This window comes from Bombina bombina, chromosome 3, assembly GCF_027579735.1.
Source record: "Bombina bombina isolate aBomBom1 chromosome 3, aBomBom1.pri, whole genome shotgun sequence".
NCBI classification, from domain to species: Eukaryota; Metazoa; Chordata; class Amphibia; order Anura; family Bombinatoridae; genus Bombina; species Bombina bombina.
In genome coordinates, this window is record NC_069501.1 from 541,937,154 (window position 1) to 541,961,741 (window position 24,588).

At 38.5% G+C, this 24,588-nt stretch overlaps 1 protein-coding gene across 5 annotated transcripts in view; it reads left to right on the top strand.

Moving 5' to 3' along the window:
* Positions 1–826: 826 nt before the first annotated feature.
* Positions 827–24,588, top strand: part of THRAP3 (thyroid hormone receptor associated protein 3) — a 342,660-nt gene continuing 318,898 nt past the window's right edge. For 4 of the 5 annotated variants that reach the window (XM_053707022.1, XM_053707019.1, XM_053707023.1 and 1 more), the window contains exon 1: positions 836–951. The gene's annotated coding sequence lies outside the window, so the exon portion shown is untranslated. Of the gene's footprint in view, positions 952–24,588 lie in introns of all 5 variants that reach the window. The other variant, XM_053707020.1, reaches the window with a different exon arrangement.

Genomic DNA, 24,588 nt, shown 5'->3' on the forward strand with positions numbered 1-24,588 from the left:
ATTTTCCAGTGATCGTACGCTTGTTGAATGCGCAAATATTTTAGAATACTTAGTTTAATTACGTGCAGTAAATAAGGTAGTATTTGTATTTTATTAAAATCAGTGGGGGCTTTTTGGTTACTGATGCATGCTTTGAGGGTTCTATAATGTCCCAGCAACTAAAGGCATTCCTTAAAGAAACACTTTTCCGGATTTGGGCCACATTGGATCATGGTGTTTGGAGTTTCAGGGAGATTGCTTTCCATTTGCTGGCATCAGGGAGCCGCTATTACAATCAGAGACTCACTAAACTTCAGGGAGAGTTAGGATGTCTGGATGCTGAAATAGGGTTAAAGGAGCTACTTGTAAACAATTTAATACACTCCAGCAGGTAAAATGGATCTTTGAGAACAATTTAAAGGGGAGACATTTTTTGGGTTTACTGTCACTTTAATGTTTCCTATATAGTTTGTGAGGGTTTATCACGATATAATAACTTCCTGTATGTTAGCAGCATCTACAAGCTCCAAAACATTTCAGCACAGTGGTGTGAAGCAACCAAGATATCGGCTACTTGATAATTGGAAAGTACGTTTTCCAAAAATAAGGTAATCATCTTAAACAAGATCAACAAACATACAGAGTTCTTCGCTCTACAAGTTGTGCCGTTTAACTAATTTACACATAAACCATTCTCATGATGAGAGAGAGTACCGCGATTTCACGACAAACAAGAGCTCGGTTACCTTTGCGCAATGCGCATGTGTAAATCAGAGCGCTCAATCTGAGCATGCGCAATTTCTTAATGTTGTTCAGAGCATGAGCAATTTGTTACGTAGTTTTAGAGCATGCGCGATGAGCGCAGGTTGAGCCTGTGGAGTACTTGCAAAGCCGGAACAATTTCACGACGGTAATTTCACCTCGTGATAGAACATCCACTTCTGTGAAATTACATTTTATAACGGAGAATTGGTAAGTGTATTTTTTAACGACGTGTGTTTGTCGGTCGCATTTCATAAGGCTTTCCCGCCTCACTTGTGGCCTAGCCACGGATTAGTAGCCCGAGGTGTATTTATGGGGAAGTAGTAATGTACGTTTGTAGGGAATTCATTATTAAAAAATTGTTTTTTTTAAATAACGATACTGTATGCGTATCATAGTTTTCTGCACAATTATTGCAAATGGTTGCCTATTTAGGTAGCGTTACGCTGTATCATTTTGTCGCACATTTTTTTTTTTACTTTCGTTTTCTTTTTGCTCAAAAGTGACTGAGGTTTTTGTAAACAGGTTTATGTTTTATTAAGACTCACTGCTGAGCTCTGTTTTTATGTGTAAGTAAACCTATTTTAAGGGTGTTTAATATATTGGTGCCAAATGTTTCCCAAAGTATGACTCCCTTTTTTGTTCCTGGATACACAAACAGTGTAGCAATTTGTTGTTAGCCCCCACCTGAGTTCCCATACTAATGTTTGAAGTAAAATGCAGTATTACCGAGAAAATAATTTAGAACGCTAAACTCAGATTTAACTTTAGAGAATTCTTTTTTTAAAAAACATAACAGGAAGAAAAAGCAATGTCACTGTCCTACAACTTGATTTTGCTTTTTTAATGCAAATATATCTAGATATGCCTTTTTTACCATTGGTGCCCAAAAAATTATAGGTTTAAAGCTATATATGTGAGTCATACTTTTATGAGTTTGATTCATCTGCAAACTTTTTTTTAAATTTCACCTCAAAACTGTTTCTTTAACCAGTTTTCCAATCTTATTTGTACTAGCTTTGTAAGTATTTGCATTTTAGGTTGCACATGTAGTTTAGAACTTCAGTTGCTTTTATTAGATACTGAAGATTAAAGGGGAGAAACATGCTATCACCCCTACCATTACTTATGTTAACCTTTTTAATGTTTTTAAGGGATAGCAAAAAATATAAGGGAGTAAAGAGACATTGCTATTTTTTTATCTTAAATTATGAAAATATTAGGGATACAAAGTAGGTACAAAATTCAGGGCTAAGCATAAGAATGCAACACAGAATACTATACAAAGATACAATGGTTGCAAAAATTGGTGGATGATTAGAGGAGGCGTTAAAAAGCACATTAGTTATTCTGTGTAAATGTAAAAAAAAAATGCTCATATGTAAATTTTTCTGAAATCAAATTCAATAACAATAGACGGGTTACGACAGGGATATGCTAAGATACGTAGAAGTAGAAAACACAGGTTACCTAGTGCAATTACGTTCAAATTCACATGTACATTGCCAAATGTCATAAAAGGATTTTTTTTTTTTAACAATTACAAATATAAAAGAAAAACATCAAATATCTTCCAAAAATGTTATGCTGTACATGACCTGCTGTGCACTGATGGGGGGGGGGATCTGTGCAAGGAGCCCATAGGACTAGATAGCTGTATGATGCGTGCAAGGTGGCCACACAAGAAAACCTAGTTTTTTTTTGTTTTTTTTTTACAGGCAACAAGAATGCAAGTTTAAAGTCTAAAAATAGGTTCATATGATAGAAAAGTTCAGGGGGATAGTAGGCAAAACACAAGACCATGAGAACATCTATTAGTCCCTGAGAAACAGTTCTTCAATATCTGCAATTTATTTTGTAAGCTAAGCAAACCAAATCAGTGCTGGGGAGTGAATACAGGGCAGAATCATATAAATGAATAATATCATTACTCACTTTGAGCACCATACTCCTCTGCATTCCTCCTCCTCCTAATGTCCATTTATCAGCATACTAAACAATGCTGGGGATGATATACACAGAGTCCCAAGGAAAAATTTAAAATACTAGGCCGAACAGATAAAACAATCCCAGCCAGTCTTTGATTGTTTCGTCTGTTCAGTATGAGTAGTAGCGTCAGTGAGCAAATATAAAAAAAAATGTCACATGTATCTGAAGTTGGTTGGTGTATGTATGTGTGTATATATAAAAGTAAGGTAAATAACCTCTGTTGCAAAAAAATTGGATCCACTTAAAGTGAATGTAAAGTTTCATCAAGTAGTGCCCGTTTTTTAAAAATACTATTAAAAACAGGGACACTTTCATTGATGAAACTTTACATTGCACCATATTTGAAGAAAAACTTGCCTTTTCGTCTTGAAAGCCGCTCCAGCGCTTCGCCAGCCTGTTGCAAGCCTCTTCCTATGTCAGCAATGATGATTCTGGCATCCTCCCGGGGGAAGCATTGCCTAAAGCAACGCCGTGATTGGAGGAAGGCCGGAATTGTCATTTCTGATGTAGGAAGAGGCTTGTGACAGGTGGGGGAAGCGACATCAGCGATCCGGCTTTCAAGACAAAGAGGTAAGTATTTCTACAAATATGGTGCAATGTAAAGTTTCATCAATGAAAGTGCCCCTGTTTTTAATAGTATTTTTAAAAACCGGGCATTACTTGATGAAACTTTACATTCACTTTAAGTTTCTTTTGCTAAGTTACATTGCTGCCAATTAACTGATTCTTGGCAGAACTCCAACATCTGATATCACTACTGTGAACAAGCCTTTTTATTGCGGTCCCACAATAGTGCTTCTATCAGAGTCTGCCCCACACTTGCGTACTGCAGATCAAGAAAAGAGCAAGCAGAATATCCTGTAGGCGAACATATGCATTGCAGGTTTTGATAAGTATCGCTACAATCGCAAAATTGTGATTTAAAATTGTAATACAAGCAAATTGTTCAGCTTCCTTATAAATAGTTTGCCTACTTAAACATTGCCATAATTATATATTATGGTACAGAAAATATCCGTGCATAATGTTTTAAATTTCACTGTGCGATGCAACATCATAATCAGTGATTTGTAGGCAGACAGGTTCACTACTTGCAAATCTGTATCCCTGCAGGCATTTCTAAGACTCTTTATAGGAGCCTGACATACTTTTAGGTGCCAGACAATGGTATTTGTATATAGATATTTGGGGAATAACCCAAACGTTGGGAGCCAGGGGTAAAATTCTAGAAGCCAGTGGGTACCTGGCTCCTGGGTTTGTCGAGCCTTGCTTATGACAGTCCAAGGTAGGTTTTGGCAAATTTGTTGGGATACATCCATAATATTCATGTGCCAAACATTTTTATGAAGATAAGGGTGATTATATGGTTGATGCTCAAGGAGGGTGTCAATGGGGCAGTAGAGGATTTACTCAACATCAGGCCTTGGGGCAAATCTCCCGCCCCCCCCCTTAACTCGGCAGTAAGCAACATTAATAATATACATGCTGGTCTTTATAATGATTTTGAGGTTAGACGTACCTGCCACCTGCTCCAATAAAAGGCTCCCCTGCATTAAAATTGTATAAATTCTGCACATGCCTATGCAAAGAGTGGCTGCTGTGGTCCCTGTAGCCACCTTCTGCAACGATAGTATTTCTGCCCCTGTCATGGGGGTCGCACAGAATTAGTCCAAAGGGTGGAAACATCCCAAATTGCTTATATTATACATTTTGCCTGTATATGCCGTGGGCATTGGTCTGAGGTTAATTGTGGACTTAAGTTAGCAAAAAGAGGTGCTGTTGTGGGTTTTATGTGGGCTCATAACTGGTTTAAAAAAAAAAAAAAAAGTTTTTAGGATGGGCGCACAGATGGCATAAGATGTTGCTTTGTCTAAAAAAGACTAACTCAAGGATGAGAGATTTGTTCAAAATTTAGGAGACACAGAACTTAAGGGACATGAATCCCAATTTTTTTTCATGATTCAGATAGCACAAACTTTTAAAGAGCTTTCCAATTTACTTCTATTGTATAATTTGCTTAGTTCTTTTACTATTATATGTTGAAAAGCATACCTAGATGGGCTCTGGCTGAAAACTAGCTGATGATTAGTCGCTGCTCATATATGCCTCTTTATTGGCTTACCAATGTGTTCAGCTAGTTCCTTGTAGTGCATTGCCTTCAACAAATTATACCAAGAAACTGAAGCAAAATTGATAATATAAGTAAATTGGGAAGTTTAAAAATGTATTCTCTATCGTAATCATAAAGGGGGGTAAAATGGGGGTTTATGTCCCTTTAAAACTAAGTATACAGTTTTTGCTGAGTCGGGAATAATTTTATATTTGGATATACGCACCCAAAAGAAACTGTAGCTTTTTACTTAAAGGGACAGTCAACACCAGAATTTTTGTTGTTTTAAAAGATAGATAATCCCTTTATTACCCATTCCCCAGTTTTGCATAACCAACACAGTTATAATAATACACTTTTTACCTCTGTGATTAACTTGTATCTAAGCCTCTTCTGACAGCCCCCTGATCACATGACATTTTATTTATTATCTATTGACTTTCATTTTAGCCAATTAGTGCAGTGTCTGCCACAATCCACGGGCGTGCTCACAATGTTATCTATAGGGTTTACCTGAACTAGCTCTCCCCTGCTGTGAAAAGCAAATACAAAAGCATGTGATTAGAGGCGGCCTTCAAGGGCTTAGAAATGATCATATGAGCCTTCCTAGGTCTAGCTTTCAACTAAGAATACCAAAAGAACAAAGCAAAATTGGTGATAAAAGTAAATTGGAAAGTTGTTTAAAATTACATGCCCTATTTGAAACATGAAAGTTTTTTTTGGACTTGACTGTCCCTTTAAAGGGACAATTTATACCAATTTTCATATAACTGCATGTAATAGACAGTACTATAAAGAAGATGCACAAATACTGATCTAAAAATCCAGGGTAAAACCTTTTAAAAACATACTTTAGAAACTCCCAGATTATCGCTGTTGATGGGGTTAGGCTGGGACACCCACTGAAATTGGCAGGAAAAGCAATTGTCCTTAAATAAACGCCTCTTACCACTGGCTTTATTTGAAGGGGCCAATCCGGCCTTGAGTCTGCAGACATCAATTCTATCCACAAATATGTTAATATAAAGTTAATTGTTTTGCTGTTATCAGTTTAATCCTATTGGGGAAATATTTAGCAGGGTTAGTTTTTATAAGTCTGCATTTCAGGTTCTGATAACTAGAAAATCCACAAATGTCAAAGCTGAATTTTTAAGGGACCAAAATAAATAATGAATGTATATTGGAAAGCTTTTTATTTTTTTAACTATGCATAACTAAAGATTTTATATTAAAATCTCAAGGCGTTTACTGTCCTGATTGCATACTGGTTGCAAAACAGACCCTTGCATTTTTGAAGAGCAGTAACACATCTCAAGCATAAAAAAGTGATTGAGCCAACCTAGGTTTAGTGTTCAAAATGGGCACAATCCCTTTTTTTTTTAAAATAAATAAAAAATAAATATATATATATATATATATATATATATATATATATATATATATATATATATATTATACATTATACATACACACACACACACACACACACACTTGCTGATTGATGGCTGTCGTGATGCAGTGGGAAGGAAAATAAAACAAACTGAAATTTGTCAGAAAACAAATCTACTTTGACGTTCAGACCAAGTGCTTTTGCATTGTCTCTTTATTATGCATTTATTGATTATGCTATTCTGCTTTTGTCTTTTAAAGTGATGGTAAAGTGAAAACGTCTACTTTTCATATGATCCTAAAATAAACATGAGTTTGTCATGAAAATTTAGTTTTCACTATTAATACCTTTTTTTTTATTTTCAAACGCAACAGCTGACAACCCTGAGATTATTTTTTTTTATGATGATAATTGCATGGTCTAAATAAATCCATGGCGTTTTGGCATTTTTGCATTGGGTAGAAATAAATTTCATTTGCGCGTGCGTTAGTGACGTCATGCAGCTTCTGATCGTTCCTTACTCACATGCGTAGTTTAACTTTGAAGAAATCTGCCCACAGTTCATTGGAATATAGATATTCAGCGTAGTAAATATTTGGATGAAACTTAGTTTAAGTATATTCTGACAGCGCTAATATACTTACACTGTTTCATCCAAATATTTACTACGCTGAATATCTATATTCGAATGAATTGTGGGCAGATTTCTTCAAAGATAAACTACTACGCATGCGAGTAAGGAACGATCAGAAGCTGCATGACGTCACTAACGCATGCGCAAATAAAATTATTTTTTTTTCTACCCAATGCCAAAACGCCATGCATTTTATTGGACCACGCAAATATCGTCATTTAAAAAAAAAAAAACAATGTTGTTTGTCTTGGGGCTGTCGGCGGATCGCAATAACTAGTAGCTGTTGCGTTGAAAATAATGGTATTAATAGTGAAAATTACAAATTTTCATGACTTAAAACTCATGTTTATTTTTATTTCAGGATCGTATGAAAAGTAGACATTGCTTTCAGTTTACCATCACTTTAAACTCTGTGTCCTTTGTTGAAAAGCATTTTTATTTAGATTCAAGAGTAATGCACTACTGGGAGCTAGCTTGTGGTTGGCTGCACATAAAATGGATATATAAAGTGCAAAAAGAAAAATGCTGTAATTTTTTTCACTATTGTTTGCACATAGCTGTGCATTTATCCTCTCCTAAGGGGTAAAGCCCAGTTACCAGCTAGTGCTTAGTAGTGGGTTGTGGAATGTGCACAATTGATGTCACTAAATGTAAGAATATCTTAAGTTTCAAGATTGTGACAAGCAGTATAAAATGCATAGCTTTGTGATTTAGATACAAGGAGCGCCTATCTTGAAGGCAAAGACAGAAAATAATATCAAGTGTGTGTATTTTTTAGATGTATTTATTTAAAACATAGTTTAAAATCAAATATAGATTAAAAATAGATTAATTAAACCTATTCCATAAAAAAGTTATTGTTATATGTTATTGTGTGGTTAATAAAAAAAAAAAATATATATAAAATAACTTAATAATATTTAATTAAATTAATATAATGTAGAGAGTGAGCTAGACAGCCGTGGAGTTTCAGCCCATTTCCTCGAATGTCATAGTAAGGATAGTACGGGCTTAACGGTTATTGCCATAGAAAATGTCTAGAGCACTGTAAGAGGGCGGGATAGACTATTGACACTTAGGAAGCGAGAAACATACTGGATCCATACACTAGGTGCTATGGGTCCAGGGGGTCTAAATTGGGATCTAGACTTAGCAGCCTTCCTAGATACCTAGTAACTAATAGTCTACTTGTCTTTGAAGAGACATACCCTGTCTACTTGTTCTTGAAGAGATAATCCTTCAGAGACATAAATAGGTGAATATGTATAATATATTATTGGCCTCTATATGTATGAGGTCTTTTATAGCCAGTATTGTTTGAAGTAAAAAGGCTGTGTTTCTAAAATATAGTGGCATTTTATTTATGTGCTTATTTTTTATTAATTAAATATGTTTATATGGTTTGAATATGCACAGTATTCGAGTGTGCATTTGCATGGTGATTTGTATATAATATATAGGAGACCGTAACAGTTTTACATCCAGCAGCCTTTTGTGGGAGGGACCGCAATTGTCACTTGCCCTGAGTTTGTGGGCGTTTTTTGAAGCTGTACATCCATAAAGAACTGCTGGTAGAGGATGGGCATCGCCTCTGACGAAGCTGGGAGGAACCCATCGAAACGCGAAAAGGCCAGGAGTAAGCAGGTGAGCTGTGTGGGGCGGTGGATGCATAGCCGGCTTATTTTTCAGCACTACCGCTGCCTCCGTGACACCTCCTCAATAGCTTGTAAAGCTAGTTTTTTTTCCCTTTACACAATCCTCATTAATAAAAGGGTTGAGGAACAGCCTCATAGGTGGCATTTATCAGATAAAGAAACACCCCATAACTCGTCGTAGGAGGATCTAGATATGCTTTGTGTACAAAAAGGGAAAAAAAAAAGACTGTGTTCAGCAGTACAAGACACTGGGAATTATTGTCACGCTGTGGATATCTGTATTATGCTGTGACATATCGCATATGTTTGAGGGTACTTCTTGTAAGTGCACATCTTTTTATAATAAAGTGGAAAACTTTAATCTGCACTTAGATCGTCCTGTGTCCCTTCTCTTTGCGCGCCACTTTTTCTGTCTGCAGATTCATTGCTTCCTAATTTGTATTTGAAACTGTATTAAAAAATGCCGTTTAACATATTAAAGGGACATGAAAGCGGAAGATTTTCTTTCACGATTCAAATAAAGCATACGATTTTAAACAACTTTCCAATGTACTTCTATTTAATTAGCGTTGTTCTCTTGGTATCCTTTGTTGAAAAGCATACCTACAAAGACTGATGAGCTGGGAGCCAGCTGCTGCTTTGTGGCTGCACATATTTAGCTTTTGTCATTGGCTTACCAATGTGTTCAGCTAGCTCCCAGTAGTGCATTTTCTTTTTTTTTAATATAAATTTTATGCTGAATCTCTAAAGGAAAAGTTTGGGTTTCAAGTCCCTATAAGTACATTAAGTGAGTTAATTTCCCACACACACTGGAGATTAATTGCCGCAGCTGTTATTGGGTGAAGTAGGCCTGTTGTGAAGGAATGCAGCTGTTGCAGAGAGAACTATTATGTTTTGATTTCAAAAGGTTCCACATATGCTTTGGGTATTTTAAAAGCCTAAGTATATTAAAGGACCACTAACAACATTAGAATTCAATAGTTGAAAATTTACAATAAAGACAATGCAATAGCACTTTAATTGAAATTAGTAGAATAAAGAATATATGTTCTGGCTAATTTCAAAGTTCATCCAATTTTTCCTCACACTATCATGTGACAGCCATCAGCCAATCATAACATGTATATACTGTGCTCTTTTGTACATGCTCAGTAGGAGCTGGAGCTTCAAAGTGTTAATATAAAAAGTGTGCAGTTTTTTTTTTTTTTTTAATGAAATTGGGGGATTAATTGGAACATTTTAAACTCAAGATTAACAAGCCATATAAGCACTTCCTTGTCACTGTAGAGTGAAAAATAAAATTCCAAACACTTGTTTTAAAGTGATGGTAAATTTTACAGTTCTAAAATGTAAAGTAATATGCACATCCAAACCACATTATACTAAAAGCTTTGAGTTTTGAATTGATAAACCTAGTATTTTTACTGCTTTTCGCAGTATCCACCGCCCCTTCCATTTCTCATTCTGGTGTGTAGCAACTTAGAGAGCAGTCCCACTCACTCTCTAAACAGACACTGTGCTCCCATTTTTCTACTTAATGAGCATGACTCTCAACCTGTTTGCGATAGATATAAGTAATCGTCTCACACCTTTTTATTAAAAAATAACAAAAAATAGAGTCCAAAGCGAGTAGTCAGACGAGCCCGGTCAGGAACACAAAGTTCATCAGAGTCGGGAAAAAGCCAGGGATCAGGAACCAGAAGAGATGTTATACACAGAAACAGGAACTCACAGATAAGTCAATGCAAAGGCAGACTGAACAGAGGCACTTTAAATAAGTGATGACATCATAATTCTGGGACTGCAACCTGTCCCTCACTGATGATGTTCTCCAGTTTGGTCATTAGAGGGAGCCTGGGTGTAGTGAGCAGTGTTACACACAACTACAGGCGAAGAACGAGACAGGTGAGTCAAAATGGCAGCAAATAAATGAAATCAGGGTGAAACCCTGGCAATTGGTGTGAAACATAAGTAATGTAGTGTTGTACCGTCTTATACCACTATTATAAAGAAGCCTATGTAACTGAAGAGCCTCTGGACATTTCTTGAAACTATATTATTAAAAGGATATAAAGGTCAAAAAAGAAATATGGGTGCATTTCAATTTAAATTGTAAGCATTTTTGCAATATACTTTCATTAGCAAAAATGCGTCTAGTAATTAGTGGGGGGTTCAGTGGCATACGCACATATCCTGTGAAGGCCCGTGCACCAGCATTTAAACACCACACCTTCTTAGAGTCAGCAGTGGCTTGTACAACACAAATTTTCTAAAGCAATACACTACACCTACAGCCCTCTGTTTTATTAAGGAATTAATCAGCTTTGATACATTAGCTAAATTACAACCTCTGTTGGTATGTATTTAGTCTTAGGTTTGCAGCAAGTCATTACATTTTTTTTGTTTCCAAGTGAGATTCAAATTAGAGGTGCAAAATGCCCAAAGTAACAGCTGCTCTTCCATTCTAAGGTGTCTTGTGGAATTGCAAATCCAGAGTGGAAAGTGTTGGTCCAATTTCAACTGTGAGAATAGAATCACTATGACTAGTATTATTTTAAGGGAGCAAGTTGACAGCTGACTCTGTAGGTCACTTGAAACTGGTTCATTTTCATGTCCTCTGATGTCAGATGCTATTCCACAGTGATAAGCTTGTTGGTTTGGCATTTTACTGCAATCTAGCATAGTTCTTTGCTATCTGTTCATTTTCTGCATGTTATCTTATTACCCCTTTCCACATTTTCATACCACATTCATTTTATACTGGTTACTGATAGTATTTTTGTTTGCTGCATGTCCCTTCTTACCAAGTAACCTGTCTTGTTGGTAGCATATAATTTAAGTGTTGATTTTTTTTATTTTTTTATTCTGGGTTTAGAAAAAGAGGTTGAGAGTTATTGTTAACATACTATTGACAACATTAAACGGAGCAATTTACTATTTTAATTGTGTTATAGTATTTGCATAGTTTATTTGAATGGGGCAATGTACGGTACTACTAGGTGTGTAGAGTTGTATAAAGCTCGGATTAAACATTTATTATTTCTCCAACATAGGTGTGTCCGGTCCACGGCGTCATCCTTACTTGTGGGATATTCTCTTCCCCAACAGGAAATGGCAAAGAGCCCAGCAAAGCTGGTCACATGATCCCTCCTAGGCTCCGCCTACCCCAGTCATTCTCTTTGCCGTTGTACAGGCAACATCTCCACGGAGATGGCTTAGAGTTTTTTAGTGTTTAACTGTAGTTTTTATTATTCAATCAAGAGTTTTATTTTGAAATAGTGCTGGTATGTACTATTTACTCAGAAACAGAAAAGAGATGAAGATTTCTGTTTGTATGAGGAAAATGATTTTAGCAACCGTCACTAAAATCCATGGCTGTTCCACACAGGACTGTTGAGAGCAATTAACTTCAGTTGGGGGAACAGTGTGCAGTCTCTTGCTGCTTGAGGTATGACACATTCTAACAAGACGATGTAATGCTGGAAGCTGTCATTTTCCCTATGGGATCCGGTAAGCCATGTTTATTACGATCGTAAATAAGGGCTTCACAAGGGCTTATTAAGACTGTAGACTTTATTTGGGCTAAATCGATTCATTATTAACATATATTTAGCCTTGAGGAATCATTTTATCTGGGTATTTTGATATATTGATATCGGCAGGCACTGTATTAAACACCTTATTCTTTAGGGGCTTTCCCAAAGCATAAGCAGAGCCTCATTTTCGCGCCGGTGTTGCGCACTTGTTTTTGAGAGGCATGGCATGCAGTCGCATGTGAGAGGAGCTCTGATACTTAGAAAGGACTTTCTGAAGGCGTCATTTGGTATCGTATTCCCCTTTGGGCTTGGTTGGGTCTCAGCAAAGCAGATACCAGGGACTGTAAAGGGGTTAAAGTTCAAAACGGCTCCGGTTCCGTTATTTTATGGGTTAAAGCTTCCAAATTTGGTGTGCAATACTTTTAAGGCTTTAAGACACTGTGGTGAAAATTTGGTGAATTTTGAACAATTCCTTCATGTTTTTTCGCAATTGCAGTAATAAAGTGTGTTCAGTTTAAAATTTAAAGTGACAGTAACGGTTTTATTTTAAAACGTTTTTTGTACTTTGTTATCAAGTTTATGCCTGTTTAACATGTCTGAACTACCAGATAGACTGTGTTCTGAATGTGGGGAAGCCAGAATTCCTATTCATTTAAATAAATGTGATTTATGTGAAAATGACAATGATGCCCAAGATGATTCCTCAAGTGAGGGGAGTAAGCATGGTACTGCATCATTCCCTCCTTCGTCTACACGAGTCTTGCCCACTCAGGAGGCCCCTAGTACATCTAGCGCGCCAATACTCCTTACTATGCAACAATTAACGGCTGTAATGGATAATTCTGTCAAAAACATTTTAGCCAAAATGAACACTTATCAGCGTAAGCGCGGCTGCTCTGTTTTAGATACTGAAGAGCATGACGACGCTGATAATATTTCTGAAGGGCCCCTAACCCAGTCTGATGGGGCCAGGGAGGTTTTGTCTGAGGGAGAAATTACTGATTCAGGGAACATTTCTCAACAGGCTGAACCTGATGTGATTGCATTTAAATTTAAGTTGGAACATCTCCGCATTCTGCTTAAGGAGGTATTATCCACTCTGGATGATTGTGACAAGTTGGTCATCCCAGAGAAACTATGTAAAATGGACAAGTTCCTAGAGGTGCCGGGGCTCCCAGAAGCTTTTCCTATACCCAAGCGGGTGGCGGACATTGTTAATAAAGAATGGGAAAGGCCCGGTATTCCTTTCGTCCCTCCCCCCATATTTAAAAAATTGTTTCCTATGGTCGACCCCAGAAAGGACTTATGGCAGACAGTCCCCAAGGTCGAGGGAGCGGTTTCCACTTTAAACAAACGCACCACTATACCCATAGAGGATAGTTGTGCTTTCAAAGATCCTATGGATAAAAAATTAGAAGGTTTGCTTAAAAAGATGTTTGTTCAGCAAGGTTACCTTCTACAACCTATTTCATGCATTGTCCCTGTCGCTACAGCCGCATGTTTCTGGTTTGATGATCTGATAAAGGCGGTCGATAGTGATTCTCCTCCTTTGGAGGAGATTATGGACAGAATCAATGCTCTCAAATTGGCTAATTCTTTCACCCTAGACGCCACTTTGCAATTGGCTAGGTTAGCGGCTAAGAATTCTGGGTTTGCTATTGTGGCGCGCAGAGCGCTTTGGTTGAAATCTTGGTCGGCTGATGCGTCTTCCAAGAACAAGCTACTTAACATTCCTTTCAAGGGGAAAACGCTGTTTGGCCCTGACTTGAAAGAGATTATCTCTGATATCACTGGGGGTAAGGGCCACGCCCTTCCTCAGGATCGGCCTTTCAAGGCCAAAAATAAACCTAATTTTCGTCCCTTTCGTAGAAACGGACCAGCCCTAGGTGCTACGTCCTCTAAGCAAGAGGGTAATACTTCTCAAGCCAAGCCAGCTTGGAGACCAATGCAAGGCTGGAACAAGGGAAAGCAGGCCAAGAAACCTGCCACTGCTACCAAGACAGCATGAAATGTTGGCCCCCGATCCGGGACCGGATCTGGTGGGGGGCAGACTCTCTCTCTTCGCTCAGGCTTGGGCAAGAGATGTTCTGGATCCTTGGGCGCTAGAAATAGTCTCCCAAGGTTATCTTCTGGAATTCAAGGGACTTCCCCCAAGGGGGAGGTTCCACAGGTCTCAGTTGTCTTCAGACCACATAAAAAGACAGGCATTCTTACATTGTGTAGAGGACCTGTTAAAAATGGGAGTGATTCATCCTGTTCCATTAAGAGAACAAGGGATGGGGTTCTACTCCAATCTGTTCATAGTTCCCAAAAAAGAGGGAACGTTCAGTCCAATCTTAGATCTCAAGATCTTAAACAAGTTTCTCAAGGTTCCATCGTTCAAGATGGAAACCATTCGAACTATTCTTCCTTCCATCCAGGAAGGTCAATTCATGACCACGGTGGATTTAAAGGATGCGTATCTACATATTCCTATCCACAAGGAACATCATCGGTTCCTAAGGTTCGCATTCCTGGACAAACATTACCAGTTCGTGGCGCTTCCTTTCGGATTGGCCACTGCTCCAAGGATTTTCACAAAGGTACTAGGGTCCCTTCTAGCTGTGCTAAGACCAAGGGGCATTGCTGTAGTACCTTACTTGGACGACATTCTGATTCAAGCGTCGTCCCTTCTTCAAGCAAAGGCTCACACGGACATTGTCCTGGCCTTTCTCAGATCTCACGGATGGAAAGTGAACGTGGAAAAGAGTTCTCTATCCCCGTCAACAAGGGTTCCCTTCTTGGGAACAATAATAGACTCCTTAGAAATGAGGATTTTTCTGACAGAGGCCAGAAAAACAAAACTTCTAGACTCTTGTCGGATACTTCATTCCGTTCCTCTTCCTTCCATAGCTCAGTGCATGGAAGTGATCGGGTTGATGGTAGCGGCAATGGACATAGTTCCTTTTGCGCGCATTCATCTAAGACCATTGCAACTGTGCATGCTCAGTCAGTGGAATGGGGACTATACAGACTTGTCTCCGAAGATACAAGTAAATCAGAGGACCAGAGATTCACTCCGTTGGTGGCTGTCCCTGGACAACCTGTCACAAGGGATGACATTCCGCAGACCAGAGTGGGTCATTGTCACGACCGACGCCAGTCTGATGGGCTGGGGCGCGGTCTGGGGATCCCTGAAAGCTCAGGGTCTTTGGTCTCGGGAAGAATCTCTTCTACCGATAAACATTCTGGAACTGAGAGCGATATTCAATGCTCTCAAGGCTTGGCCTCAGCTAGCGAGGGCCAAGTTCATACGGTTTCAATCAGACAACATGACAACTGTTGCGTACATCAACCATCAGGGGGGAACAAGGAGTTCCCTAGCGATGGAAGAAGTGACCAAAATCATTCTATGGGCGGAGTCTCACTCCTGCCACCTGTCTGCTATCCACATCCCAGGAGTGGAAAATTGGGAAGCGGACTTTCTGAGTCGTCAGACATTGCATCCGGGGGAGTGGGAACTCCATCCGGAAATCTTTGCCCAAGTCACTCAGCTGTGGGGCATTCCAGACATGGATCTGATGGCCTCTCGTCAGAACTTCAAGGTTCCTTGCTACGGGTCCAGATCCAGGGATCCCAAGGCGGCTCTAGTGGATGCACTAGTAGCACCTTGGACCTTCAAACTAGCTTATGTGTTCCCGCCGTTTCCTCTCATCCCCAGGCTGGTAGCCAGGATCAATCAGGAGAGGGCGTCGGTGATCTTGATAGCTCCTGCGTGGCCACGCAGGACTTGGTATGCAGATCTGGTGAATATGTCATCGGCTCCACCTTGGAAGCTACCTTTGAGACGAGACCTTCTTGTTCAGGGTCCGTTCGAACATCCGAATCTGGTTTCACTCCAGCTGACTGCTTGGAGATTGAACGCTTGATTTTATCGAAGCGAGGGTTCTCAGATTCTGTTATCGATACTCTTGTTCAGGCCAGAAAGCCTGTAACTAGAAAGATTTACCACAAAATTTGGAAAAAATATATCTGTTGGTGTGAATCTAAAGGATTCCCTTGGGACAAGGTTAAGATTCCTAGGATTCTATCCTTCCTTCAAGAAGGATTGGAAAAGGGTTTATCTGCAAGTTCCCTGAAGGGACAGATTTCTGCCTTGTCAGTGTTACTTCACAAAAAACTGGCTGCTGTGCCAGATGTTCAAGCCTTTGTTCAGGCTCTGGTTAGAATTAAGCCTGTTTACAAACCTTTGACTCCTCCTTGGAGTCTCAATTTAGTTCTTTCAGTTCTTCAGGGGGTTCCGTTTGAACCCTTGCATTCCGTTGATATTAAGTTATTATCTTGGAAAGTTTTGTTTTTAGTTGCAATTTCTTCTGCCAGAAGAGTTTCAGAATTATCTGCTCTGCAGTGTTCTCCTCCTTATCTGGTGTTTCATGCAGATAAGGTGGTTTTACGTACTAAACCTGGTTTTCTTCCAAAAGTTGTTTCTAACAAAAACATTAACCAGGAGATTATCGTACCTTCTCTGTGTCCGAAACCAGTTTCAAAGAAGGAACGTCTGTTGCACAATTTGGATGTTGTTCGCGCTCTAAAATTCTATTTAGATGCTACAAAGGATTTTAGACAAACATCTTCCTTGTTTGTTGTTTATTCTGGTAAAAGGAGAGGTCAAAAAGCAACTTCTACCTCTCTCTCTTTTTGGATTAAAAGCATCATCAGATTGGCTTACGAGACTGCCGGACGGCAGCCTCCCGAAAGAATCACAGCTCATTCCACTAGGGCTGTGGCTTCCACATGGGCCTTCAAGAACGAGGCTTCTGTTGATCAGATATGTAGGGCAGCGACTTGGTCTTCACTGCACACTTTTACCAAATTTTACAAGTTTGATACTTTTGCTTCTTCTGAGGCTATTTTTGGGAGAAAGGTTTTGCAAGCCGTGGTGCCTTCCATTTAGGTGACCTGATTTGCTCCCTCCCTTCATCCGTGTCCTAAAGCTTTGGTATTGGTTCCCACAAGTAAGGATGACGCCGTGGACCGGACACACCTATGTTGGAGAAAAAAGAATTTATGTTTAACTGATAAATTACTTTCTACAACGGTGTGTCCGGTCCACGGCCCGCCCTGGTTTTTTTTTTTAATCAGGTCTGATAATTTATTTTCTTTAACTACAGTCACCACGGTACCATATGGTTTCTCCTATGCAAATATTCCTCCTTAACGTCGGTCGAATGACTGGGGTAGGCGGAGCCTAGGAGGGATCATGTGACCAGCTTTGCTGGGCTCTTTGCCATTTCCTGTTGGGGAAGAGAATATCCCACAAGTAAGGATGACGCCGTGGACCGGACACACCGTTGGAGAAAGTAATTTATCAGGTAAACATAAATTCTGTTTTTACGGTTTATGCAAAAAGTATGAATACCATTTTTTAAATTTCGAATTCTGTTTTGGGAGAACTACTAAGCTTTATGTTTGTAAATATGCACATAACAGAACAATGTACATGGGCTAAAAATATAATTTGCCAAGAAAGACTTACTGGGATAGATATAGATATATATATAGATATAGATATCTATCTATATCTCGCCTAGAGGAGTGAAGGGAGAGATGAAAACTTTCAAGTATATTAGAGAGCTTAATGAAAGTCAGGCTTAAAGGGATATGATACCCATGTGTCAATTAAAGTGAAGCAATATAACTGTAAAAAGCTGACTAGAAAATATTGGCTGAACATCTCTAGGTAAAAAATGAAAAATATTTTACCACAATTTCTTCAACTGACAATTGTAAGTGCTCTATAAACAGTTATCCTTCAGGTGTTAGTAGTTACATGTTGAACAAAAAAAACAAATCCGATTTATCGGTGCTGATGTCACACTTTGCTTTACTGTGACTGAAATCTCACAACATTTCATAGTAAACATCCTTAAATCTGAGGAGTGCAATATCATTATTATTCCTTCACATGGCAGATGCGCACTCCCTTGCAAGTTCTGAGACTAGATTCCTGATTGGCTGCTTATAGCAGTTGTACAATGGGATATGGCTACTGATTTCATTTTGTGGTAAAATATCTTCCTTTTTTGGAGTTTCTTCACAACAGTGTGTATGATTATTACAGCTTTTAGTCAAATACATTAGTATATAGGATAAAAGGGGTTTTTCTCAATATCCCCAGTTTCTCCAAGTGTCAGGTTGTCCTTTCTAGTTTGCACGTCAACCTATCACCCACATGTGTTTGGAATGGAAAGTTACTGTACTGCAATGGATTGTTGTATTTATTAGAAGAATGTATTGTAACATATATAAACAATACAAACCCATTCCAAGTTCATACCAGTGCAGGTCCAAGCCTATACACTGCCCACAGCTCAAGATCAATTATCTTGCAATGAGGGCAGATATACTTTTCTCTATGCTAAGTACAAACCTACTCAGAGATATTGCTTCTCTTGCATGTTAACCCATATATGCCGTCTGAATAGCGATGGGCTTTACCACTGTTAGGATGGCTTGGAACGTCCTACCTTATTTGGCATCCTGCAGGCTCCCCTTTTTGCGCAATGAAAAATTGGACTGGGGGCGTGCCTAGCAGCGTAGACAGTCTCCTATGATCTGATCTTGGCCTTGAAATTTTGTGATTTTATTTTTCAAGCAAATGTTCCGATCTAAGCAATTGCACGCCAGCATGAAGGGTTTAAACTGTGTTCTAAGGCATATAAATACTAGATATTTCTGTATCATTGGAGATTACAATCCCCAGTAAAGGGGGAAAAAAGAATGGGGGTGAGGAGGAGGCAATAAAGAAAGATGAAGAGGAAAGTGGGGACTAGTGATATCGTAAACCATAATACTAGTAGGGAATCCTACTGCGGCTTTCCAATGCATCTAAATAACTACTATGTGCTACACACTGTCCAACAGCCAGACAGAAAACTCTAGACTAGTGAATTAAAGGGACAGTCAAGTCCAAAAAAAACCTTTCATTTTTCAAATAGGACATGTAATTTTTTTTTTTTAACCATTTATTTATATCCAACAATGAGTACAAGTTCCATGAAAACAAGAAGCCATGATTTTAGAGTTCATAAACAATCAACAGACAAAAAAAGAGACAATGGGGAGAAAATAATGATTATTAACCAAAATTATATATTACCCATCATGTGCACAATTGATAAAACCTAAGCCATCTGCCTAATTTTTTATTACTCATTGTTGGAGTGTTTTATTTATAAGAATTGAGGAAAAAAGAAGAGGGAAAAGAAAAGAAAGAAGAAAAAAGAGAGGAAGAAGAGAAGAAAAAAAAAAAAAGGAGTCCCGGGTCTCCCATTCCCTCCCCAGTTCACCACATACCCAACACCACTAATTCCGAATTCTTAAATGGAGAGATTAAGTAATCGATTTCTCTCTCAGGGAAAATCTTAAGAAATGGAGCCCACTTGTCAAAAAATTTCTTTACATCAGGTTCATTGTCTATGTTAGTGTTTTTCTGTTCTAAAACATATTGTTTCTTTAAATGATCCCTGATTTCAACAATGGTTGGCACCGACCTCATTTTCCATTTCTGGCAGAGCAGATATCTGGTAGCTAAGATAAATAGATTAACTAGTTTCTCATTAGGCTGTCGCCCTATTCCAGGTTTCAAACAGAATACAATCTGGAACAGGGAGAGAGATATTTGTTCAATTTTAAGTTTACTTTTAAGCCAGTATTCTAGCTTGCTCCAAACATTGCTCACTCTAGGACATTGCCAGAACATATGAACTATGTCAGCAGCAAAATAAGAACATTTGGGACATTTATTAAATTGATGATTACGGACTCTGAGGCCTCTTTCCGGGGTGAAGTATGCCCTATGCAAGAGTTTTAAATGAGCATCACGCCAATTAAGGGAGGATGTTGTTTTTGTTACTTTATTAATTGACAATTGAATAATTTCTGAGTCAATATTACTGTATGGGATTAAGGTATCCCAGGACCCGGCCAGTTTTTCCAATGTCGGGGTTGCTTTGGTAAGGTTCAATGAGTAGTAACATGGGGCAATAGACATGGAAGAATTTTTAGTTATCATTAACCAGGTTTCTAAACTACCCAAGGACCAATTCCATCCGATCTTGTGTACAAGCTCTGTAATATAGTGTCTTATCTGTAAATATGCATAGAAATCTTTATTTGATAAATTGAATTCATGTCTCAACTCCTCAAAGGATTTAATGCATTTTCTCTCCTGATTGACAAAGTGAATAACCCTGTCCAGCCCCTTGCTATGCCATCTATTAAAGATAAGTGAATCCAATCCTGGTTGGAAATTCGGGTTTCTAGTTAGGGGAAGATGTTTTGACCCCATAGGGCTTATAGAGAGGGATTTAGATATTTTGAACCAGGCTTTAATCGGGTTTGAAATGGATTTAAGCTCCTTTATACTTCTGGGGAGATCTTTAGGGCTCGTGTGTGCAAGAGCTATTGGGGAATATGGGTCACATATATTAGATTCAAGGTCATTATTTAAGACATAGTTCTTAATGGAAAACCAATCTGCTATTATGCGGGCCAAAAAGCAAAGATTATAAAATCTTAAGTTCGGAAGTGCCAATCCTCCCAGCTCCCTTGGCACCATTAGTTTAGCAAGGGCTATTTTAGGCCTCTTCCCCTGCCATACAAACTGCCCAATTGATGAGTTCATTGAGCGAATGTCTCTCTCAAATAAAATTAAAGGGACATTTTGTAAAATATAAAGCAGTTTTGGGAGCAGGGTCATTTTAACTAAGGCTGAGCGGCCGGATATTGAAAGTGGTAGATTTTGCCAGGCCTTAAGCCTTTCTTTGATAAAGCTTAACATTGGGGTTATGTTCATCTTATATAGATCTTTTAAATTAATTGGTATTTTGATTCCCAAGTATTTCAATGAATCTGTTACTACTCTAAAGGGTAGGTCTGTCTTACTAGTTTTATTTTTCCTGAGCCACATTAGTTCCGATTTTATCGCATTTACTTTGTATCCTGAGAATACCCCAAAGTGGTCAGTGATTTGCAATAGTTTTGGAATATTTTGCGCTGTGTTGGATATGTATATAAGTAGATCATCCGCATATAGTCCGACTTTCATTTCATGCCTCCTAATTTTTATGCCCTCCAGTGAGTTCCTAATTCTAATTGCTAGGGGTTCTATGGCTAGGTCAAAAAGGAGCGGGGAGAGAGGACAGCCCTGACGAGTGCCCCTTTTTAATGTAATTGGTGGGGAGATATCATCGTTAATAATCAATCTTGTGGAAGAGTGACTATAGAGGCTCTCCACAAATTTAGGGAAATTCCCTACAATCCCGAACCCTGCTAATGAGAGAATTAGATGTTTGTGAACTACCATGTCAAAAGCTTTTTCCGCATCAAGTGACAAGATGGCCAGGTCCGGGGAGTCCTCTCCCCCCGCCCCCTGTGGGATCACTCCCTGAATATATTCCATAGTCACCAGTAATTCCCTGATCTTTGCAGACGAGTTACGATTATTGAGAAAACCAGCTTGGTCCGGATGGATTACTATAGATAGAATAGCCTGGAGCCTAGTTGCTAAAATGGAGGAGAGTATTTTATAGTCTGAATTTAACAATGCAATTGGTCTATAAGACTCCTTACATGTAGGGTCCTTCCCTTCTTTTAAGATCAAAGTAGTTAAAGAAGACGCAAAGGAGGATGTGGGTTGTTTATGAGAAATAAAGATATCATTATAAAGGTTTGCTAAATAAGGAACTATCTCCGACGATAAGATTTTATAGAGCTCATTGGGCAATCCATCCGGTCCAGCTGCCTTGTTCAAGGCTTAGAGATTATTTTTCCAATTTCTTCCCGCGTAATAGGGGCGTTAAGTCTAGCGGCCTCCTCGGAGGTAATCCTAGGAAAGATATTACTGTAGAATTCGGCTGCTTTATCTATGTCAAAGTCTGTATTAGTATAAAGTTGTTGGTAGTATTGATGAAACAAATTTGTGATTTCATCAGAGCTAGAGAGATATTTCTCATTATGTTGGATTTTATCAATGTTAGATTTTTTGTTCTCACTTTTAATTAGTTTAGATAGCATTTTACCAGACCTATTTCCGAATTTGTGTAGTTTAGCTTGCAATCTAATCTCGTTATGTGTTTCCTGAGCTAGAAAGAAGGTATCTCTTGCTGCTTTAATTCGTATGTACTTTGCCCAGTTTAGAGGAGTTCTCTCTAATAAGTAAGTGTTGTAGGCATTAACCAGAGAATTATAAACTTCCTTTTCCCTTGCTTTTCTTTTTTTATTTTGGATGATGGAATATGCTGTGATTTCTCCTCTGAGGACTGCCTTAGCAGTTTCCCAGAAGATATCTGAACGGTCCACATAGTTGATGTTAAATTGCGCATATTCCGTGAATCGATTCCTGAGCCACTGTTTAAACTTCAAGTCAGTAAAAAGGAAATAAGGGAAGAAAAAACGAAGGGTCTTTGATTTAAATTGTACCCAATTAAATTCAAGGGAGATAGGCCCGTGGTCTGATAGAAAAATTGGCATTATCTGAGATTTAATCTTTAAGGAACTCAAATGATCACTAATCAAGAATAAATCGATCCTGGACAAAGTTTTGTGAGCCTTAGATAGGCAAGTGAAATCTTGTGTGTCGGGATTCTGATATCTCCAGATATCACGCAGGGAAAGAATTTGTTTAATCTTTTTGACCAGCTTAAAATCAAGATTATCCTTCTTCTGTTTCAGAGGCTTAGAGTCTTTTCTAAGTCTGTCTATAGGGCATTGGGGGGCCATATTAAAGTCCCCCCCCAGAATTAAATAACCTTCCACACAAGAAAGAAGTTTAGTTTGTAATAAATCCCAGAATTCCGGGTCAGTTTTATTCGGGCCATAGACATTACAAATTGTATATTTTGTCTGGCCTATTTTTACTTTGACTACTACATATCTCCCCCCGGGATCGGCCTCAGAGTACAGAACCTCTGCTTGAATTTTTTTGCCTATAAGTATTGCAACTCCCCTTTTCTTCCCTTGACTTGGTGCTACATAGACCTCTTTTACCCAGGATGATTTTAGTTTTAATGACTCCTCTAAACCTAAATGGGTTTCCTGTATTAGGCCAATATCCGCCTGAGCCTTCCGCAAATGTGATAAGATGGCTTTACGTTTGATGGGGGAGGAAATTCCTCCAACATTCCACGATACAATTTTAAAATTATCAGGATTAAACGTCATATTTCTCTATGTATAAAGGAAGTGGTATTGGTGGAGTGAGGAGGGACGAGAGAGCCGGGCGGGAGGAGAAAGAGGAGAAAGAGAAAAAAAAAGAAAAAAAACACAGAACCCCCGGACAAAAAAAATGGGAAAGGGGGAAAAAATAAAAAAGAGTAAGAGGGATCTAGTTCCTCTTGGTTTATAGTCACTTCCATCATACTCTGCCTACTTAAGCTGCTAATTTGTAAGCTATATTTATGTATCTAAAGTCTTAAGAAGATTCTCCGCTATTTGAAGATCATCTGTAATGTGTGTTGTCCCATTTATTACTACCTTCAGTTTTGAGGGATAGATAAGGGCCGCCCTACAACCTTGATGAATAAACTTAGAACAAATTGGGGCCAACTCTCTTCTCTTTAAGGCTGTATCTGCCGCAAAATCCTGAAAAATCAGAATTCTACTGTCTTCTATTGTAATTGGTTGGTTCTTCCGAAAATACTGCAGGAGAAGATCTTTATCTTTATAATTCAATAATCTAACTATTATAGGTCGCGGTCTCCTGCTAATGTTGCTGTCAGGGCGTAGAGGTCCCATTCTATAGGCTCTTTCTACTATAATAGGTGGGTGTGTAGAGGGGATTTTTAGCGCTCTAGTAAGTGTGTGAGAAATAAAGGTATCAAGGTTTTCAAATTTTTTATTTTCAGGAAGACCTATTATTCTCAGGTTGTTCCGCCTAGAGCGGTTTTCGAGGTCTTCGACCCTGTCTAACAATTTTTGTATTATTTTAGCTGAGGTCTCTATTTTGGTACTATGCATCGTTGCTTGGTCTTCTAGGTCTGAGACCCTCTGTTCTGCTTCTTGTAGTCTTCCCGAGAATTGCCTCACTTCTTGGGTTAGAGAGGAAATATCTAGCTTAATATCAGATTTAAGTAGTTCAAATTTGGGGGCGAGAGCCTCCGTGATATTAGACACCAATGCCTGCATATCAAGGTTTTCTGGTATCTTTTAATATGGAGGATTGGGGGTCAAAGTAAGAAAGGGAGGGGGAAATACAAGGACTAAAGTTGGTGGTTCTACTTGTATGATGTTGTTATTAGTATATGTAGTATGTTTTTATAAGGGTTGTGAACTAAGTGTTTTCCCAGAGACTAATAAAAAAAATAGAGATGTGCCTATATTTGTGTCTCTGTATAATAATAGCGGGTTAACGTTGCTATATTGTTTAAGCAGCTTTTTATGTTTCTATAGAATATTGCTATAGTGATTGTATAGAGAGTCACTGTTACAATCCTTCTTAGATACCAATGAGATGAAGGCTATTACAGTGTTCACACAAGTTTAAATATCAGAGC